Source organism: Bufo gargarizans, chromosome 4, assembly GCF_014858855.1.
Source record: "Bufo gargarizans isolate SCDJY-AF-19 chromosome 4, ASM1485885v1, whole genome shotgun sequence".
Taxonomy (NCBI): domain Eukaryota; kingdom Metazoa; phylum Chordata; class Amphibia; order Anura; family Bufonidae; genus Bufo; species Bufo gargarizans.
The window spans coordinates 451,297,879-451,313,279 of NC_058083.1; the positions used below are offsets into that span (position 1 = coordinate 451,297,879).

General features: G+C 45.4%; 1 protein-coding gene across 2 annotated transcripts in view; it reads right to left on the reverse strand.

Annotated features, from left to right (window-relative positions):
- PUS10 (pseudouridine synthase 10) overlaps window positions 1-6,478 on the reverse strand; it is a 124,383-nt gene extending 117,905 nt beyond the window's left edge. For both annotated transcript variants that reach the window (XM_044290578.1, XM_044290577.1), the window contains exon 1: window positions 6,328-6,478. The gene's annotated coding sequence lies outside the window, so the exon portion shown is untranslated. The remainder of the gene's footprint in view (window positions 1-6,327) is intronic.
- Between the last annotated feature and the right edge of the window lie 8,923 nt (window positions 6,479-15,401).

Sequence of the window (15,401 nt, forward strand, 5' to 3'; positions counted from 1 at the left end):
CGAAGAAAGCGACGAACACCGAACCCGGACTTTTACGAAAATGTCCGGGTTCGGGTCCGTGTCACGGACACCCCAAAATTCGGTACGAACCCGAACTATACAGTTCGAGTTCGCTCATCCCTACTCATGAGACAACCCCTTTAACCACTTCAGCCCCGCTAGGTGAAACCCCCTTCATGACCAGAGCACTTTTTACACTTCGGCACTACACTACTTTCACCGTTTATCGCTCGGTCATGCAACTTACCACCCAAATGAATTTTACCTCCTTTTCTTCTCACTAATGGAGCTTTTATTTGGTGGTATTTTATTGCTGCTGACATTTTTACTTTTTTTGGTATTAATCAAAATGTAACGATTTTTTTGCAAAAAAATGACATTTTTCACTTTCAGCTGTAAAATTTTGCAAAAAAAAAAACGACATCCATATATAAATTTTTCGCCAAATTTATTGTTCTACATGTCTTTGATAAAAAAAAAAATGTTTGGGCAAAAAAAAAAATGGTTTGGGTAAAAGTTATAGCATTTACAAACTATGGTACAAAAATGTGAATTTCCGCTTTTTGAAACAGCTCGGACTTTCTGAGCACCTGTCATGTTTCCTGAGGTTCTACAATGCCCAAACAGTAGAAAACCCCAACAAATGACCCCATTTCGGAAAGTAGACACCCTAAGGTATTCGCTGATGGGCATAGTGAGTTCATAGAACTTTTTATTTTTTGTCACAAGTGAGCGGAAAATGATGATGATTTTATTTTTTAATTTTTTTTCTTACAATGTCTCATATTCCACTAACTTGCGACAAAAAATAAAAAATTCTAGGAACTCGCCATGCCCCTCACGGAATACCTTGGGGTGTCTTCTTTCCAAAATGGGGTCACTTGTGGCGTAGTTATACTGCCCTGGCAATTTAGGGGCCCAAATGTGTGAGAAGAACTTTGCAATCAAAATGTGTAAGAAATGACCGGTGAAATCCAAAAGGTGCACTTTGGAATATGTGCCCCTTTGCCCACCTTGGCAGCAAAAAAGTGTCACACATCTGGTATCGCCGTACTCAGGAGAAGTTGGGGAATGTGTTTTGGGGTGTCATTTTACATATACCCATGCTGGGTGAGAAAAATATCTTGGTCAAATGCCAACTTTGTATAAAAAAAAATTGGAAAAGTTGTCTTTTGCCAAGATATTTCTCTCATCCAGCATGGGTATATGTAAAATGACACCCCAAAACACATTCCCCAACTTCTCCTGAGTACGGCGATACCAGATGTGTGACACTTTTTTGCTGCCAAGGTGGGCAAAGGGGCACATATTCCAAAGTGCACCTTTCAGATTTTGCAGGCCATTTTTTACACATTTTGATTGCAAGGTACTTCTCACACATTTGGGCCCCTAAATTGCCAGGGCAGTATAACTACGCCACAAGTGACCCCATTTTGGAAAGAAGACACCCCAAGGTATTCCGTGAGGGGCATGGCGAGTTCCTAGAATTTTTTATTTTTTGTCACAAGTTAGCGGAAAATGATGATTTTATTTTTTTTTCTCTTTTTTCCTTACAAAGTCTCATATTCCACTAACTTGGAGTTTTCCGTGATCACCCCCCCTGTAAGGATCCATTCAGACATCCGCATGATTTTTTACGGATCCATGGATCGGATCCACAAAACACATGCGGACGTCTGAATGGAGCCTTACAGGGGGGTTATCAATGACAGGGGGTGATCAGGGTGATCACCCCCCTGTCACTGATCACCCCCCCTGTAAGGCTCCATTCAGACATCCGCATGATTTTTTACGGATCCATGGATACATGGATCGGATCCACAAAACACATGCGGACGTCTGAATGGAGCCTTACAGGGGGGTGATCAATGACAGGGGGGTGATCAGGGAGTGTATATGGGTGATCACCCGCCTGTCATTGATCACCCCCTGTAAGGCTCCATTCAGACGTCCGCATGTGTTTTGCGGATCCGATCCATGTATCCATGGATCCGTAAAAATCATGCGGACGTCTGAATGGAGCCTTACAGGGGGGTGATCAATGACAGGGGGGTGATCAATGACAGGGGGTGATCAATGACAGGGGGTGTATATGGGTGATCACCCGCCTGTCATTGATCACCCCCCTGTAAGGCTCCATTCAGACGTCCGCATGTGTTTTGCGGATCCGATCCATGTATCCATGGATCCGTAAAAATCATGCGGACGTCTGAATGGAGCCTTACAGGGGGGTGATCAATGACAGGGGGTGATCAGGGAGTGTATATGGGTGATCACCCGCCTGTCATTGATCACCCCCCTGTAAGGCTCCATTTAGACGTCCGTATGCGTTTTGCGGATCCGATCAATGTATCCGTGGATCCGTAAAAATCATACGGACGTCTGAACGGAGCCTGACAGGGGGGTGATCAATGACAGGGCGGTGATCAGGGAGTTTATATGGGGTGATCATGGGTTTATAAGGGGTTAATAAGTGACGGGGGGGTGTAGTGTAGTGTAGTGTAGTGTGGTGTTTGGTGCGACTGTACTGACCTACCTGAGTCCTCTGGTGGTCGATCCTAACAAAAGGGACCACCAGAGGACCAGGTAGGAGGTATATTAGACGCTGTTATGAAAACAGCGTCTAATATACCTGTTAGGGGTTAAAAAATTCGGATCTCCAGCCTGCCAGCGAGCGATCGCCGATGGCAGGCTGGAGATCCACTCGCTTACCTTCCGTTCCTGTGTGCGCGCGTTCACAGGAAATCTCGCGTCTCGCGAGATGACGCATATATGCGTGACTGTGCGCAGGGCTGCCACCTCCGGAACGCGAATCTGCGTTAGGCGGTCCGGAGGTGGTTAAAGAGGACCTTTCATAGTTTTTTTTATTAAATGAGGTAAATACCTTTACTTGCTGATGCTGCCACCCTGCCCGATTTTTTAAAATATCGCTCATGCGCCCTGCTGTAGTTTTCCCGCTCAGTATGCTAATACTGAGCATCGGTACAGGGAGGAGGAGACCCCAGGGTTTCTCAATGGGCGTCTCCTTCTCCCTGGCTGTGCCACGATCCAATCACAGCAGAGTGCGTCACAGCCAGGGAGAAGACGACGCTGCTTGAGAAACCCTGGGGTCTCCTCCTCCCTGTACAGATGCTCAGTATTAGCATACTGAGCGGGAAAAATACAGGGGGCACAGCGGGGCGTAGGAGCGATATTTTAAAAAAATTTGACAGGGTGGCAGCATCAGCAGTACCCCGCAAGTAAAGGTATTTATCTCAATTAATAAAAAAACATGAAAGGTCATCTTTAAAGGAGTTTTCCTGGATTTTGACACTGAAGGTTAGTGAGATCTCGTTCACTGGTCACATGGTCTAGGCACAGCCCAGTCCCATTCCTTTATTAAACAGAAATATGCCTTAATTAGGCGTATTTATGGCGCAGATTGTGGCGCAAGGGTCCTTTGCGTCACAATCTGTGACTTCTCCCTGCTCACACCAAGTCTAAAAAAGGGGGGCATGGGCGTAGAAAAGGGTCTAAATGTAAGACAGCTCGGAAGCTGTCTTACATTCAGAAGCAGCGGTGGAGCCGCCAAAGTTATATAGAGGCCGGCGCCTCTTTAAAACTTCAGCGGATCCTTTGTCAGCACAGAGCCTTATTAAGACCGACAACTGAAACGGCAGTCTTAGGCCTCTTTCACACTACAGTTTTTTGCGTTCCGTATACGGTCCGTTTTTTGCGTTCCGTATACGGTCCGTATACGGAACCATTCATTTCAATGGTTCCGCAAAAAAACGGAATGTGTTCCGTATGCATTCCGTTTCCGTATTTCCGTTTTTCCGTTCCGTTGAAAAGATAGAACATGTCCTATATTTGGCCGAGAATCACAGTCCGTGGCTCCATTCAAGTCAATGGGGCCGCAAAAAAAACGGAACACATACGGAAATGCATCCGTATGTCTTCCGTATCCGTTCCGTTTTTTGCGGAACCATCAATTGAAAATGTTATGCCCAGCCCAATTTTTAATATGAAATTACTGTATACTGTATTTGCCATACGGAAAAACGGAACGGAACAACGGAACGGAACGGAACCACAACGGAAGCAAAAAACGGAACAACGGATCCGTGAAAAACGGAACGCAAAACACTGAATGCAACATACTGTAGTGTGAAAGAGGCCTTAATGTGTGCGCCCCTCAGTGTGTCAAAGTGGAACAATGTGCCCCATTTTTTAGACAGATTTTTGACGCAGACACATTAGTAAATCCACTGGGTGCAAAGAATAAAATAAAAAAGTCATAAAACCAACGGGTGAAAAACAAAACACAACAACAACAACAAGAGAATGCAGCGTTTAGGGCTCTTTCATACGAACGAGTTTTTCGTCTAGATGCGATGTGTGTGGTGAACACATGGCATCCGGACTCTAACTTGACCCATTCATTTCAGTGGATCAGTGCACATTAGTGTTGTTTTTCACGCATCATTTCCATGCCAGGCATCCTCAAACTGCGGCCCTCCAGCTGTTGCAAAACTACAACTCCCAGCATGCCCGAACAGCCTACGGGTATCAGCCTACAGCAGGGCATTGTGGGAGTTGTAGTTTTACAACAGCTGGGGGGCCACAGTTTGAGGATGCCTGGTCTATGCTCCTGAAGAAGGGGATTTTATATACGCGTTGAGCTTCTTTCTAATAAAGCACCTTATGTTTAGAAGTACCCCGGGTCATCATCCTTGTGGACGTGGTAATTTTTACATACTACAGGCTATCTCGGCGAGGGAGGAGAGGGTGTCAAGTGTCTTGAGTATATCTTGTACACCCCCCTCCCTAGTGGAGTAAGGGACAAATTCGATTCAACTGGCCTATTATGATTTTTAGCGTATGTTTTAGGGTTATAATGCTAATCATTGTGTATACCGCCTATGTGTATACCGCCTATGTGTATACCTTTTATGAGCTAAAAGATAAGATTGCTCTTTTTTATACCAATTGTGCCGTTTTATTCCATTCACTTGGAATACATACTGTGGCGCCCCATACACTTGTTGTTCTTATTGTCCACAGAAGTGAATGGGGCTTGTGGGAAAAATGGAAGACATCCGGATACAATGCATTTTTCACTGGTTGTTGTTATTCTTCACGTGTGGAAAACACATCATTTGGATATAGAACCATCAGTTTTTTCCTGAAAAGAATCTGACATAATCTGTATCTCTTACGTGAAAGAAGCGTAATTCCGGTGGATTTTTTATATACAGGTAAATAAACGCCAGTACCAAATTCATATGTGTAAGGAGTCTAAGGCCTACTTCACACGAGCGAAGCCCCATTCACTTCTATGGAACCAGAGCTGTGTGAAAAACACAGAATATAGAAAATGCTGTGATTTTTCCTGAACGCAGAGATGACGCGTGAAAAACCACGCTCATGTGCACAGGCCCATTGAAATGGATGGATCAGGATTCAGTCCGGATGCTGTCTGTTCACAACAAACATTGCATCCTGATGGAAAACTCACTCACGTAAAAGAGGCCTAAAACATGTTAAAAGGAGACATATCTCCATCTTCATCCCTCTGCAGTGTTCCGGGTGACGTCACTGGCGCTAATGGGCGGTCTTTAGCACTGGCCTACCTGTTTCACAGATTAGGGCAGCGCTCTAGCAGTCCCTATGAAGAGCCCGGGACATCACTGGATCTCCCGAAAATGTCCTTGCCCTGCCCGATTCAGCGCAGGGCAAAGGAGAGCATAGGAGCATTTCATGCTTTGATGCTCAGATCAGGGGGGAGGGGGGGGGGGGGGTGAAGATGGGGATATGTCCGGGTTCAGCTCTGAACCAACCCTTTAATTGGAATCTGCCAATCTGTTTTTATCTTCCTCTGGACCACATGAGGGCTATATGATGGACCTTACCAACCCTGCACTCACCCATCATCCCACACCTTCTTTACTTACTGCAGTAAGGAATTACTGATCAAATGAAGGGCTTATTTACATGGCCATAAGTGTTTCGTGGTCCGCAAATCCGCAAAAACACAGATACTTGGCGAGTGCATGCTGCCATTTTTTTTCTGCATTTTGTGTGGCCCCATTGGAATGAATGGGTTCGTATCTGATCGGCGGCACAGCCTGTGGCTGCCACTATGATCGGTAGCAACAATGCAGATGTGAACAGAGCCAAAGACTCATGGTGTGAACAGTAGTCTGTCAATGCACCGAATGCACCTTATATAGTGTGTGTGTGTGTGTGTGTGTGTGTGTGTGTGTGTGTGTGTGTGTGTATATATATACACACACACAATATAAGTACATTATACACTGCCCTTCTTGTCATGCAGCTTCCTCTTACCTATGCGCTGGATAATGATGATGAGACGGGGTCCAGCGATGTGCTGCACGGGAATAGCTTGTGAATGAATTAGGAAGCGACACCTCAGACCGAACACATGAGTGTTCAGCACAGCAGAACTATGTGCAACACGAGTGCGTGGTAAAACACACACGGACCGAAGTGTTTGTGTCCCATGTACCGGGGGAAGACTTAAAGGAACGGACAGGCAGCTTCAGCGTGAACCTGTGGAGAAACTGATGAGGCGGCTGCAGCGTAAGCGCTCCCCCTGCTGGCTGCTCTGCGGAAATACATGCCTCACATGGCCAAGACATTCAGATTCAGACATCGGTATTTTGTCACTTTTTAAGCACTTTTGCAATTTCCGTGGCGTTTTTTTCTGAAAAAAAAAAAACAGCTCTAGGTGTTAGCTAAAAGTGAATGGGAACTATAAAATGCAGGGCAGAGACGCGTTTTTTGGGCTATTGCAGTTTTTCTATTTGGTGGCAGTTTTGCTTGTGTTTTTTTTTTCTTTTAAAACATAGCATGGTGACGCAGTGGTGTGAAAAAACACCAAACAAACATGTTAACACGAAAATGCAACTAAAAAACACCATAAAAAGGCATGTGGTACGGAAAACCATGTACCCTCACAACACTGATACATGGTATACCCTCTGCATAGAGTTAGGGTCCATTCACACGTCCGCAAAATGGGTCCGCATTCATTCTCATTCAGAACCCATTCATTTTCAATGGGGCCGGAATGTGCTGTCCGCACTTACGGACGTGTGAATGGACCTTTATGCAGACATAAATTCTTCTGCCCTAGGCACCCGTCCCTGGGTGCCTAGTGGCAAATACAGCCCTGCCCAACATGTATACTGATATATATTAAATAATATGAAAGTGCTTGTACAAGAATGGGGGGGGGGGGGTTGGTGAACCCCCCTCCACTTGGCTGGACCTGTAAAGGGAAGCTTACTTATCTGCTTTTATCTGCTTGCTGGCACTGGCTCCCTGCTTTTTCTTCTCTAGGCCTGTGATGCTCCACTGGACTACCTCGCAGTGAACATTTGGTTTGACCTCGACACAGCCGTTCACTGCGACCAGACCCCCTTGTGTTAGGTGACCATTTGTCATGACGTAAGCGAGGCCGGTCAACGCCACGCCCAGTGTTTGGTTGCAGACAATGTCAAACCAGAGGATTACAGCAAGGGAGCCCGGCAGAGCATCGCAGGCCGGGAGAAGAAGGAACAAGGAGTCAACACTGGGAAACAAGTATGCTTCCCTTTACAGGCCAAGTTGGGGGGTTGCTAATCCCTCCAATTTTTGCACAACCCTTTTAAGGAATGACTAGAAGACAGATATTTTATATTTCAACATGATTTATTTAAAGGGGTTTTCTGAGCTGTTAATACTGATGACCTATCCTCTGCGAGTGGCAGTCGCAGTAGCGCCACGGCCTTCTCGTAGCTTCTCCTAGACGAGTAATGACACGTTCATCGGTCACGTGGCCTGGGCACAGCTCAGCTCTCAGTAAATGAGGCTGAGCACAGTACCAAGCACAGCCAGTACACAATGTCCAGCGGTGTGTTTGATAGTGCCTACTCAAACAGTTGATTGGCAGGGGACACCCACCGATCAGATACTGATGATCTATCCAGAGGCTAGGTCATCGGTTATAAAATCCTGGAGAACCCTTTTCAATTCTAAAGCTGTTGATCCAGAAGGAAAAAACCTGGACATTCTAAGCCAGTTTGTGCCATGGGGAAAATAAAATCCTTCTTGACCCTAAGAAAATACGATCATTCCTAGAACACTGGATCAAAGCTATTAATACAACTGCTCTGCTCTGTACGACCTATCCGATCTCCAATCCCAGTTTGTCTCCATGATGTCCTGGTATCATGCAGTCCTCTCCTCCACAGATTTGACTCTGGAGCTCACTGCACAACTCATGGTCATCTCTGCTGGTGAAAAAAAAGAAAATGTTACATGAAGCAACTGGCCAACCGCAGAAGAGCAGGGGAGAGGACTTTGTTGTTGTTTGGCTCTGCAGATGGGAGCGTTTTTTACATAACCTACTCTTTAGAGCACATTAGGAACCTGCAAGATTTTTTGCTGCATCCAGAAGATCTCCATTCCCAGTTCATCTCCACAGTGTCACCACCCAAAATGTCATCTGTCCAACCATAGAAGGGCAGGAATGAAGCCTTTGTTTGTTTTGCTCTACAGATGGGAGCCATTTTTTAGAACCCAATGGGAACCTGCATGTTTTTTTTTTGCACTATCCATATCTCTGATCCCACTTGATCTCCACGATTAATGATGAGAGCATCAGATCGTTATGTACCCTGCTGGCAAGCGGCCCCCCTGAGCACCAGGAAATTTCCCTGTAGGGTCTATAGCCAGTCTGTTACTGGTCATAGCAAGTGGTCTAAATAATTAAGTCCATGCCAAATTTTAGGTCTTCTAAATTTATGTTTTTACCGTACTTTCTCATTATCAGCTATTTATGGGGGAAAACCTGATTATTTTATTTTAGCACAAGGCCGCAACATAACAAAACGTGAAAAAACTGAATCTGAAGACTTTCTGAATGCACTGTATATCCCTTACGCTAACCAAAAGATGGGCTATAGGGGTTTTCCCAGGGAATAGGTCATCTGTATCTGATTGCAGTGGGTCCAACTTCTGGTACCCCAGCAGATCAGCTGATTAAAGATGGCGGCCTCTTCCTAGGTCACTGATGTCAAGTTCACCAGTCAGATGGTCTATGTGCAGCCGAGTATCATTCAAGTAAATGGGGCTGAGCCACAATACCAAGCACAGCCGCTGTACAGTGTATGGTGCCGAGTTAAGGGTCAGTTCACATCTGCTTTGGAGGTTCCGTTCGCAGATTCTATTAAGAGGACAGGAATTTTTCATCTGGTTAAAAACAAGATTCCTAACAGAAATTGAGCGGACTCTAGTGTAGTCAATGGAGTCTGTCCAGCTCTGTTCGGATCAGTTATGTGCCCTATCCGCCACTTTTGTTATTTCCTTTAACGGAGCAGAACAATGTAAAAATAATGTGATGTGAACACAGCCGAAGCTGTGAGTAGGCCAGTGGTTGCCGGGCATCGGACCCCACCAATCACATACTGCTGATCTATCCTGAGGATAGCTCATCAGTAATAAACACTCAGACAACCCCTTTAAGGGCATTCTGTGCCCCTAAAATGAGATCTACAATAGCTGGCATAGATTTCGGTCATCATTTATGCCAGAAAGCTGATGTAAATGATAATGGATCTGCTGGGACCAATGTCCCTGCCCGCTCTCCACCCAAGTCACTACCCCTTTTCAGAAAGGAAAGTGGCATGGGCGGCATAGAAATGGCATTTGTAGATGGCACTAGAAGGATTATTGACCCTTCTCTATTCCTAGCTTTGGACGCTGAGAAGGCATTCAATCCAGTGCAGAGCAGTATTAAACAGGTTTGGGTTCTTTGGAAACATATTTAATGCAATCTCGAATGGGATAAGAGAGGGTTGCCCGCTATCCCCGATTATTTTTGCGCTTGTAGTAAAACTCCTGGCAGAGAAAACTAGATCCCATAGAGATATCACTGGACTGAAAGTAGGGAATATTAACCACAAAATAGGACTTTTCGCAGACAGCATCATTCTTGCCTTCTCTGATGCTATTAATTCACTTCCTAAAATAATGCAGGTATTATCCTCGTTTAGTGCTGTTTCTCATTACAAACCGAATACCACTAAGCGCCAAATTAAAAAACCTGGGACTAAGAAATCGCCGCGTCCATATCGACTGGCTCTATAAAAATATCACATGAGCTAACCCCTCAGATGAACACCGTCAAAAAACAAACAAACATTTTTACATCACTAAAAGTGCAGCACCAATAGATCAAAAAGGTGTTTGCCCCCCCAAAATAGCACCAATCTAACCGTCACCTCATCCCACAGAAAATGAGCCCCTACCTAAGACAATCTCCCCAAAAATATAAATAAACTATGTCTCTCAGACTATGGAGACACAAAAACATGATTTTTTTTTTGTTTCAAAAATAATATTATTGTGTTAAATGTAAAAAAAAAAATTTAAAAGTACACATATTAGGTATCACCGCGTCCGTAACAGCCTGCTCTAAAAAAAATACCACATGACCTAACCCCTCAGGTGAACACCGTAAAAAAGATAAAATAAAAACAGTGTAAAAAAGCAATTTTTTTGTCAACATACATCACAAAAAGTGTAATACCAAGCGATCAAAAAGTTAAACGCACCCCACAATAGTACCAATGAAACCGTCATCTTATCCCACAAAAAATGAGATCCTAGCTAAGACAATCGCTCAAAAAATAAAAAAAACTAGGGCTCTCAGAATATGTAGACTCTGAAACATGATTTTTTTTAATTAAAAAATGCTGTTATTGTGCAAAACATAAATAAATTTAAAAAAGTATACATATTAGGTATCGCCACATCCGTAAGAACCTGCTGTATAAAAATATCACATGACCTAATCCCTCAGGTGAACACCTGTCACTACCAGAGCTTTGAGACATTCTCACAGCTCTGTTTCTCCACCCCTGTGATGATGTCACTACTAGAGCTTGGAGGAGTTCCCTCTGCCCTGTTTCTCCGCCCCTGTGATGAGGTCTTTACTTTCTGTTTCCTTCCTCCCAGCTGTCCCTCCTGTGTTTGATTTCGTTGCCTTTAAATCACTCCTCCTCCTTTGTAGAGGTGCGGATTATACTTTTCATTTGAGCTGTATCTCTCGCTTGAGTATCTTTACCTGTGTGATATCTTTTCACTGGATCTGTGTTCTGCTGAAGCAAGTACTTCGGATATTGTCTGCTGACTTTGGATCTGTTTTCACTGCAGCTGCAGCTCCTTCAGTTAAGTGTACATTCATTTGTGATTTTCTGTTTGCTGGATCCCAGGTGACCCTAACTCCCTCCGAGTCTAGTGTAGGGAGCCGGTGGTCGTGTCCCCTCACTATTATAGGGTGTTCAGGTGTTATATAGTCGAGGTACGAGGATATGCGATCATCCACCATTGGGGTGTTCGCATAGGCTGAGCAGCTTAGGGAGAGCTTTCAGGGTCTGACAGGGGTCACCCTTTATCCTCCCTAGTTTGGGTCTGGTCAGTTGCTTTTCACTGTGTAGGCTCTTGTTGCTTACTTACAGCCGTGACATTATAATCCGCCAAACCGTCCTTTTTTGACATGGATCCGCTTTCTGACCTGGTTGACCGCATGCAGGGTCTTTCTTTGGAGGTAGCGGATCTCCGTCAATCTATGACTCAGCTTCAAGCATTGGGCTCTGCTCCGGCCCATGGAGTCTGTTGCGAGCCAAAGGTCTCACTTCCGGAAACGTTCTCCGGGGGCAGTGAGAATTTTGTTTGTTTCAGAGAGGCATGCAAACTCCATTTTTGCTTGTGTCCCCATTCCTCTGGTAATGAGGAACAGAGGGTGAGGATTGTCATCTCCCTGCTCAGGGGTAGTGCTCAGACTTGGGCTTTTTCGTTGCCATCGGGGGATCCCTCCCTTCGATCCGTGGAAAGATTTTTTGTGGCCCTGGGACAGATATATGATGACCCGGATCGTGTTGCTCTGGCCGAATCTAACTTACGTTTTTTATGCCAGAACAAACTGTCTGCGGAGCTTTATTGTTATGAATTTCGGAGATGGGCAGCTGATTCAGGTTGGAATGATGCTGCACTCCGGAGTCAGTTCTCTCATGGTCTCTCAGAGAGATTGAAATATGCGTTTGCTTTCCATGAGAGACCAACGTCCTTAGAGTCTGCCATGTCATTGGCGGTACGCCTTGACAGGCGTCTAAGAGAAAGAAACGAGACCTCTCTGTCCAGTCATTTTCAGTCTTGGGGCAGTGGTGCGGACTCATTCACTGTGCAGAGGCCTCATCCTCTCTCGGTTCCCTCTGTGGAGGAGCCCATGCAGCTAGGTCGACTTGCCCCTGATAAAGGAGGATTTAGTCCTCAGAGAATGGAGTGTTTTTGTTGTGGGGGCATAGGTCATTTGGCAAATGTTTGTCCGTCTAGGAAATTCTTGAACTGTACAAAGAGTTATAATAAGAGAAAAACCTCAAAAGGTAAATCATCAAACTCTGCTTCATCTGCTACTTTGGGCAAAGTTGATGTAGGAATTGATGCTTTTCCTCTGACCTGCAGTAACCGTTTTCTCCTTTCTGCCAGGGTAGCGCTAGGGAGCAAAGTCATTTCTTGTGAAATTTTTGTCGATAGTGGAGCGGCCGTCAATCTTATTGATACTCAATTTGTAGCCATGCATGGTTTTCAGGTTTGCACATTAGAAAAGGATATACCTGTTTTTGCTATTGACTCTGCTCCACTCTCACAGAGATCCCTGAAGGGCATTGTTCACAATATCCGGTTAGCGGTAGGTGACACTCATGTGGAGGATATATCTTGTTTTGTCCTTAACGGATTGCCTTCTCCTCTAGTTTTGGGGTTACCCTGGCTCACTAGACATAATCCCACTATTGATTGGCAAGGAAGGCAAATAAATGAGTGGAGTGAGTTTTGTAAAGAGAATTGTCTCACAGCGATTTTTGCAGAGGTGTCTACTAAAACGGTGCCATCATTTCTTTCTGATTTCTCGGACGTGTTTTCCAAGAGCGGTGTTCAGGAGCTACCTCCTCACCGGGAGTTTGACTGTCCCATTAACCTCATTCCCGGCGCCAAGCTGCCAAAAGCACGCCTCTACAATCTCTCACAACCGGAAAGAATCGCAATGCGAACTTATATCTCTGAGAGTCTCGATAAGGGGCATATTCGTCCCTCAAAATCACCTGTTGCCGCTGTTTTTTTTTTTTGTTAAAAAGAAAGATGGCTCTCTGAGACCTTGCCTAGATTTTAGGGAGCTGAACCGTATCACGATTCGCGATCCCTATCCCCTTCCTCTGATCCCGGACCTCTTCAACCAAATTGTTGGGGCCAAGGTTTTTTCCAAATTGGATTTGAGAGGCGCGTACAACCTGGTCAGGGTCAGAGAGGGGGATGAATGGAAAACTGCCTTTAATACCCCTAACGGGCATTTTGAGAATCTCGTTATGCCTTTCGGCCTGATGAATGCTCCGGCCGTCTTTCAGCATTTTGTTAACAGTATTTTCTACCATTTAATGGGGAAATTTGTATTGGTGTATCTTGATGATATTTAGATTTTTTCCCCTGATGTTCAGACCCATCAGGATCATCTTTTTCAGGTTCTGCGGATTCTGCGGGAGAATAAATTGTACGCCAAGCTGGAGAAATGTGTTTTTATGGTATCGGAGATTCAATTTCTGGGTTTTCTCCTCTCTGCTTCTGGTTTTCGCATGGATCCGGAGAAGGTCCGTGCTGTGCTGGAGTGGGAGCTTCCTGAGAATCAGAAGGCATTGATGCGCTTTCTGGGTTTTGCGAACTATTACAGAAAGTTCATTTTGAATTATTCCTCTGTTGTCAAACCCCTCACTGACATGACAAAAAAGGGGGCGGATTTTTCCTCTTGGTCGGAGGAGGCGCTTGTGGCTGCTTGTGAGACGTGCGCTTGCGCTAAGGTCCCTCGTTCACGGCCTTCAGGTCCTCTTCTCTCGTTACCCATACCTTCCCGTCCTTGGACACACCTATCCATGGACTTTATCACGGATCTTCCTCATTCCTCAGGGAAGTCGGTGATCCTGGTGGTGGTGGACCGTTTTAGCAAGATGGCTCATTTCGTACCCTTCCCTGGTTTACCCAGTGCTAAAACGTTGGCGCAAGCTTTTGTCGACCATATTGTTAAATTGCATGGCATTCCCTCGGATATTGTTTCCGATAGAGGCACGCAGTTTGTGTCCAGATTCTGGAAGGCTTTCTGTTCTCACCTGGGGGTTCGGCTGTCCTTCTCTTCTGCTTTTCACCCGCAGTCGAATGGTCAGACTGAACTCGTCAACCAGAATCTGGAGACATATTTGCGCTGTTTTGTGGCAGAGAACCAGGAGGATTGGTGTTAATTTCTCCCTCTTGCTGAGTTTGCTCTGAACAACCATCGTCAGGAATCTTCTGATAAGTCACCATTCTTTGGTGCATATGGGTTCCATCCGCAGTTTGGGACATTCTCGGGAGGGGCTCCCTCTGGTTTGCCTGAGGAGGAGAGATTTTCCTCGTCTTTGTCTACCATTTGGCAAAAGATTCAGAGTAATCTTAGAAAGATGAGTAAGAAATATAAGCGTGTGGCTGATAAGAGACGTATGCCTGGTCCGGACCTGAATGTGGGTGATCTGGTGTGGTTGTCTACAAGAAATATTAAACTGAAGGTTCCCTCCTGGAAATTGGGTCCCAAGTTTATTGGGCCTTATAAAATCTTGTCAGTCGTCAATCCTGTTGCCTTCCGTCTTGATCTTCCACGGGTTTGGAAGATACATAATGTATTTCACAGGGCTCTTTTAAAACCATATGTCCAGCCCATGGTGCCCTCCTCTTTGCCTCCTCCTCCGATTTTGGTTGATGGCAATCTGGAGTTTGAGGTTTCCAGAATTGTGGACTCTCGCATTGTCCGCGGTTCTCTTCAGTACCTCGTTCATTGGAAGGGTTATGGTCCTGAGGAGAGGATGTGGGTTCCGGTGTCGGACATTAAAGCCACTCGCCTCATCAGGGCATTTCATAGGGCTCATCCTGAGAAGGTGGGTCCTGGGTGTCCGGAGTCCACCCGTAGAGGGGGGGGGGGGGGTACTGTCACTACCAGAGCTTTGAGACATTCTCACAGCTCTGTTTCTCCACCCCTGTGATGATGTCACTACTAGAGCTTGGAGGAGTTCCCTCTGCCCTGTTTCTCCGCCCCTGTGATGAGGTCTTTACTTTCTGTTTCCTTCCTCCCAGCTGTCCCTCCTGTGTTTGATTTCGTTGCCTTTAAATCACCCCTCCTCCTTTGTAGAGGTGCGGATTATACTTTTCATTTGAGCTGTATCTCTCGCTTGAGTATCTTTACCTGTGTGATATCTTTTCACTGGATCTGTGTTCTGCTGAAGCAAGTACTTCGGATATTGTCTGCTGACTTTGGATCTGTTTTCACTGCAGCTGCAGCT